Consider the following 7,411-nt stretch of genomic DNA (forward strand, 5'->3'; position numbering starts at 1 on the left):
GGATTGATTCAGTGACTGGGGCAATCAGGATGAGTGTGTCAGAGACAATGAGATTGGCACAGGACAGAGCAGAGTTTAGAGCTGTTGTACATAGGGTTGCTATGAGTCGCAAGTGACTCGACGGCACATGAGTCGCAAGTGACTCGACGGCATATAACAACAACAACAACAACAACCAGAGGAATGTCTATCTCTGTTTCATTGACTGTGCAAAGGCATTTGACTGTGTAGATCACAACAAATTGTGGCTAACTTTGAGGAAAATGGGAATTCCAGAACATTTGATTGTGCTTATGCGAAACCTATACTTGGACCAGGAAGAAATCCTTAGAACAGAGCGGGGAAACACTGCATGGTTCAAAATCAGGAAAGGAGTGCATCAGGGATGCATCCTGTCTCTATACCTTTTCAATCTATATGCAGAACAAGTCATTCAAGAGGCAGGGCTTTATGAGGAGGAATGAGGTGTCAGGATTGGGTGTAGATTCATCAACAACCTACGTCATGCAGGTGACACTGCTTCACTTGCTGAAACTGAAGTGGACCTGAAAGACTTGCTGCCGAAGGTCAAGGACTGTAATCTTCAATATAGATGGAAGGTCAGTCAACATCAAGAAAACAAAGATTCTCACCACTGGACCAATCAACAAGCACCATGATCAATGGAGAAGAGATTGAGGTTGTTAGCAATTACAGCTTTCTCAGCTCCACAATCAACGCTATTAACACCAGCAGTCAGGAAATCAAAAGACCAATTGCATTGGGAAAATCTGCTGTCAGGAATCTCTACAGAGTATGGAAAAGCGACAATGTCAGTCTAGAGACTAAGGTGTGCCTAATCCAGTCCATGGTCTTTACAATTACTTGTTATGCTTCAGAGTTGGACAATGACTAAAGATGACAGAAGAAGAATCAGTGCCTTCGAATTGTGGTGCCGTAGAAGAATCTTGAACATACTATGGACTTCCAAGAAAACAAATAGAGGGTGAAACCAAGATTTTATCCTTGGAGGCTGGGATTTTGAAGCTCCGTCTCACATTCTTTAGGCACGTGGCCAGAAGAGACCGGTCCATGGAGGAAAACATCCTGCTCAGAAGGGTGGAGGGACAGTGCAGGAGAGGAAGACCCCCAGTTGAGATGGATTGATACAGTAACAAGGGAAATGGGGGTTGGAATTAGTGAGACTGGCTCAGGACAAGACAGGGTGCAGAGTTGCTGTACATAGGGTTGTTATAGGTCATAAGTGACTCGATGGCACAGAAGAACAACAATCCTATGAATTTTGTATACAATGTGTATAGTTCATGTACTTTTCATTTCACACATTCCTATATTCACATTTTGTTTCAAATGATCACTCATGTACATTGCGTTTTACAAAATTAATCATCACTGATCTATGCCTACTACTACCCAGTGTTTTCAGGTTTCCATTGGATATTTCCTAATTCTTTCAGCCCACCTCTCCCCACCTATCAACTGCTCAGTATACTCTCTTGTCCTAATGATTTCCTCTGTTCAACAAAAGGGGGCCTTCTAAAAATTAAGTCTAGCTTCTCGAATGATTTGCTCAGCACACTGATTGAATTAGTATGGAGAAAGGAAACAACACTGACACACACAGTTCTTGATTTTAAACCATGCAGTGTTTCCTTTCTCTGTTCAGACGATGCTTATTCGTCTAGGTAAAGGCATAGGTTTCATATGCGTACAATTAAGTGTTTTGGGATTCTTATTCTTTTCAGTGTTAGTCATAATGTGTTAATGATCCACATAGAAGACTCAATATTGTGAAAGCTGCAGTCCTACCAAAAGCAATCTATGAATTCAACACAATCCCAATATAGGTACCGATTTTCTTAATTATACTAGTTTATTTACAAAATTTGAATACATTGTTTTTCAGAGCATATTCTTCCAATTTCCCTTACCCTCCCATCAAGGTGTACAACCCCATGATTAATCCACTTCCCCAGCCCCTGCACACTCTCATCCCTCTGCTTCCATCTCCCCCTCATCGATCCTTATCGTCATTCTACAATAATAGTTTTATACAATATTTGTCCTTGAGAGACTGAGTTAGTTCTCTTTTTCAAGAAATAAAAAAAGGCAACTTTCACCCTTATTTGGAAGTGAAAGACACCCTGAATAAGCAAAGCTCTATTGAAAAAAGAGCTCTGGTGGCCTAGTGGTAATGAATTATCCTGTCAACCCATGTGGTCTGAATCCACCAGATGCTCTGCCAGAGAAAGATGGGCAATCTCATTCTGTGTAATTTACCACATCTAAAAACCCTTTGCAAGATTACTTATGAGTTGTTTCAGACTTAACCGTACAGAACAAAACTACTGAAAAAGTAAAGCAAAGTAGGAGGCATCACACTCTGATCTCAAAACCTACTACACAGCCATAATTCTTAAAACAACCTGGTACTGGTACAGTGATAAACACATAGACCAGTGGAATAGACTTGAGAACCCAGAAATCAACTCATCCACCTGTGGTCAACTAATCTTTGACAAAAATATCAAATCCATTAAGTGGGGAAGTGACAGCCTCTTTAAAAAATTGTACTGGCATCTACAACCAGGAGAAAATAAAATAGACAAAGGGGCCTTCTAAGAATCAAATCCTGATGCACATCCAAAAACTTCTCCAAGATAGTAAAAAGGTAAGCCACAGACTGGGAAAAAGTGTTTGGTAATGACATGTCAGATAAGGGACATATATCTAGAATTTAGAAAATACTTGAGTACCACAACAAGATAAAGGTAAACAATCCAATTGAAAAATGGGCACAGGATATGAACAGACACCTCACCATAGAAGACATTCAGATAGCCAACAAGCACAAGAAGAAATGTTCAAAATCCCTAGCTCTAAGAGAGATGCAAATCAAAACAACTATGAGATATCATCTCACCCCAGTAAGAATAGTAAAATTTAACAGAACATCAAGCAACAAATGCTGGTGAGGTTGTGGAGAAACTGGAACTCTTATTCACTGTTGGTGGGAGTGTAAAATGGTGCAAACACTGTGAAAGGCAGTGTGGTGCTTTCTCAAAAATTTACAAATAGAGATACCATTTGACCCAGCAATTCCACTACTGGGAATATACCCCAAAGAGACCATAACTGCCACCCAAGCAGATATATGCACACCCATGTATATCGTGGCTTTGTTCATGAGAGCAAAGAGTTGGAAACAACCTAAGTGCCTATCAACAAATGAATGGATGGAGAAGCTGTGGTATATTCACACAATGGAATACTACACTGCATTGAAAAACAAGGAACTCATGCAATATTATTCAAAATGGATGTCCCTGGAGGACATTATGCTAACTGAAATATCTCAGTCACAAAGGGAGAAATACTGCATAGTGCCACTGTTGTAAAACAGGACTGACATTGGGGTTGGGGGGAGACCAAGAAAGATGGGATAAATAATGAATACTGCATTGAAACAGATGAAGGAGAAAAGTATTTAAAAAGGGATACGTGATTAGGTATTATTGTCATAACAGGAGTCCAGAATGAAGGCTGCATAGTGGAGTGGACCTGGGGGGAGGGATTGTAAAACAATGAAAGACTTTTACTTTTCAAAGAGAAGAGTGCCCGGGGTGGGGGGTGGGGGGAGGGTGTGGATAGGGAGCAAAGTGCAACATTGAATGAATGGAAATCCAAAGTCTCTGTAAATTTTCATTAAAATTAGTAAAAAAAATGATAAATTGTACAGACAAAATTGAATATGCATTTTCAGAATGTCGAAAGAAGATTCATATCTCATACCACACAGAAAAACAAACTCAAGGACCTAGGGGTAAGACCAAAAACTATAAAGATTATTAGAGAAAAAGTAGAAATAAATTCAGAAACCCTGATCGTAGTACAGGGAGCTCTGGTAGTCTCGTTGTAAGAACCTGCACTGCAAATACAGTTTGAATGCACCAGCGGCTCTATGGGAGAATGATGGGCAATCTCCTCCTGTACAATTAAACTGCCCCAGAAAACCTTTTGGAGGGTCTTCTATGAGTTGGTTCTAACCCAACAGCACACAAAACCAATAATCCATGGTATGAATAGACTTTCAAACATAACTAATTATCCATAATTAGAAGGGGATATAACAAGAAGAGGATAGGATAGGAACTTCTAAAAACAAAATCTTAGTGTTCATAAAAAAATTTCTCCAACAGAGTTACAAGGAAACCTACAGACTTGGGAAAAAGTCATGATATATCTGACAAGAAACTCATATCTAAAATCTATAGAGTACTCCAAGACCTCAACAAGAAAAAGGCACTTTCTCATTGTGGTTTTGATTTGCATTTCTGATTGCCACTGCTTTTGAGCATTTCTTCATGTGTCTGTCGGTCATTTGAATATCTTCCTTTATGAACAGTCTTTCCAATTCTTTTGCCCATTTTTTAATTGTGTCAGCAGTCTTTTTATTGTGGAGGCCCTGTAGGCACAGGGATTTAATTTTTAGAAGGTCCCATTCATCCATTTTATCCTCTCTAGATTGTGCATTTCTGGAAGTATTTGTCAGTCTCTGTGTGTCATAGACTAGGCCTTCTAAGGTTGAGCCCAATTTGACTCTGATGAACTTTATGGTTCTGGGCTTTACTCCCAAGTTTCTGATCTACCTTGAGCTGATTTTTTTAAAGATTGTACTAGTTTATTTACAAAAGTCAAATGCATTGCTTTTCAGACTGGATTCTTCCAATTTCCCTCAACCCTTCACCCATCAAATAGTACACCACCATAATTAATCCCCTCTTGACCCCCACACATTCATCCCTCTGCTTCCACCCCCCATCTTGGATCCTCATACAATAATGATTTCATACAATATTTGTTCTTGTGGGACTGAGTTAGTTCACTCGAGTTGATGTCAGTGTATGGTGAGAGGTGCCATCCTGTTTCAGCTTTCTGCAGGTAGCTGTCCAGTTTTGCCAGCACCATTTGTTGAAGAGATGTCATTTCTTCATTTAGTAGGTTTTATTTCCTTCTCAAATTATCAGTTGATAATTGTATTCTTAATTCTGTTCCACTGGTCTATGTGTCTATTATTATGCCTGTACCATGCTGGTACTGGTTTCTACTGCTGTGTAGTAGGTTTTGATGTCAGGGAGTGCTATGACTCCCACTTACTTTTTGTTTTTTAAAAGTGCTTTGCGATAGCGTGGTGTGGAATTCTCTGGGCACAGAATGCGGCTCTACCTCTGTTCTCCCTGGCAAAAAAAAAAGATGCGTGCTTTCTGCTGCATATGTTGACAGCCAGAAATGGGCAGCAAGAGAAAAAGGACAGTGTCACCTGGGTGAACTAGCATCTTTAATGGATAAAACATGAGAGAAAGTTGCCTGTTAGTTCTTTGACAATAGCAAGGTTTGTGGACAACATTTCATCTCGAGAAGAGATAGACCACAGAGTATTACCTTTACAAATTTAGACACAGCCCCAACTGCTGGTACCTGAGAGAGTGGACTATTCACACTTGGATTAGGCGATGTCTAAAATATGGTGCACAAGACAAAGATTTATATACCCTCATCAATAAGGTTGAATATGGAATCCTTCCAGATAACTTTACATTCAATATATTAATAGATCATTTCACAAAGAAAGAAAATTACAAAGATGCTTTATCAGTGGTTTTTGAGATCATGATGCAAGAAGCTTTTGATGTGCCTTCTACCCAACTTCTCTATGTTTTATACCATAGCCTGGCAAAGAAGACAGACTTCACATGGGAAAAGGAGAGGAATTTTGGTACACCCTGTTACTCCCAGGCCTAAAGCAAGAGAACTCATTGGGCGTCAGTTCCCAGTTGTATGCCTACCACTTCTTGGAAAGGTAGAATTACGTCAAGGACTGCGGGCTGTATACCACAACATGCCTCTGATGTGGAAACCAGGATATCTCAATAGAGCCCTTCTATCAAGTGATAGAAAAAGTAACTTCCTCCCCAGAAGATATAAAGCTCTGTAAAGAAGCGTTCGACACGCTGGATGTAGTGCTGAAGACTCTGACTTCTCCAGCCGGTGAGTCTTCAGAACAGCCCCAGGAAGGTGAAGACCAACAGAGAGCAGTAGACATACTAGAATTTTTAGATATAGAGGAAACAGAACAGTCCAAACTTCCCCAGGACCTGGAACAGTTTGAGGCCTTGTATTCTAAGCTACAGACTCTTGGGCAAAGTTGAGTCTGAAAGCCTTTTGACTCTGACCACCCAGCTTGTCAAGGAAAAGCTCCCAGGCTGACCACCCAGCTTGTCAAGAAAAAGCTCCCCAGCTCCGAAACAGAGGAGCTCGCAGAGGAGCTCGCAGAAACTGCCGCAGTGGCACCAGGAATGACTACAGCTGATTCAGAGGGAGCAGGAGCAGAGGGAGAAAGTGAAGAAAGCATATCAGGCTCAGACAGCAGCAAAGGAATCTGCCTAGTCCACGAGTCCCAGCCTGCCAAGCGACACCTTCACTGGGCCCCTTCAGATAGCATGGAGGTGACCATGATGGCAGCCTCAGCTCCTTCTACCTGCCCTCAGCTTTTTTTAAAGTGGGTGGTGTGACATGTCCAAGCCCAGGGCACTGCAGAGCTCTGACGGAACACACCTGGGAGGGACAAGGGCAGGACTTGCAAGCCAGGAGCAGTACGGGGCTTGCCAGGTCCAGGCACTGTTCTGTATAGTGTTTTCAAGGGCTTCACATTACACTTGAGATTGTATCTTTTAGAGCTCTTCAGACCTTGTCATTCAGGATTCTGTCTGTGATTTCCCATCCACATGCCAAGAAAGACTGTGAACTGTGATTTTGGCAAGTGGTCAGATCATCAGCTAACTTAGAAGGGCCCTGGAAGCTTGTGCTAGAGTTCTTGGGGGATAGGGATCAATTCTGAATGTTGAAAATTCCTGATGGTGAAAGAAGTTATGTGACTGAAGCGTCAGCTACCAAGCAAAGCCTTTCAGGTTATTTTCTCTCTCTCTCTGTCTCCCCCTCCCTCTCTCCCTCTTCTTCTCCTTAGCCCGTACAGATTGGACCATGAAGACTTGAACCCCAATCTGCTTTCCAGTGATCTGGTTGTGAAGTGCTCACACATTCCCCCTTTGTCATTGTCCACCATGCTTCACCTTCCAATGCAGAGCCTGGGCTGCACAGCAGAATCCCGTAGAGGGGGAACACAAGCCATGAAATAGCTAGATTTCAAATTCACAAACCCAAAGTGGCATCTTCAGAATGTAAGACTTTTGAGGAGAAAGGTAGACTTAGCTGGAAAGCTTCTTAACTTGGCTTCTCCAAGATGCTGGGGTGATGTTTTGTCTTTTTTTCTGAAAGCATTGTTTCAGCTATTTCATCAAATAGAGGAAAATCAGCCTGCTATACACACACACACACACACACACACACACAC

The 7,411-nt window shown here is 41.5% G+C and overlaps 1 pseudogene; it reads left to right on the plus strand.

Annotated features, from left to right (window-relative positions):
• The window catches only part of LOC102844082, a 22,908-nt pseudogene extending 16,461 nt beyond the window's left edge, over window positions 1-6,447 (plus strand).
• The last annotated feature ends 964 nt before the right edge of the window (window positions 6,448-7,411 follow it).

The sequence above is a fragment of the Elephantulus edwardii genome, unplaced genomic scaffold (genome assembly GCF_000299155.1).
Source record: "Elephantulus edwardii isolate Elephantulus edwardi_28Jun2011 unplaced genomic scaffold, EleEdw1.0 scaffold00071, whole genome shotgun sequence".
NCBI classification, from domain to species: Eukaryota; Metazoa; Chordata; class Mammalia; order Macroscelidea; family Macroscelididae; genus Elephantulus; species Elephantulus edwardii.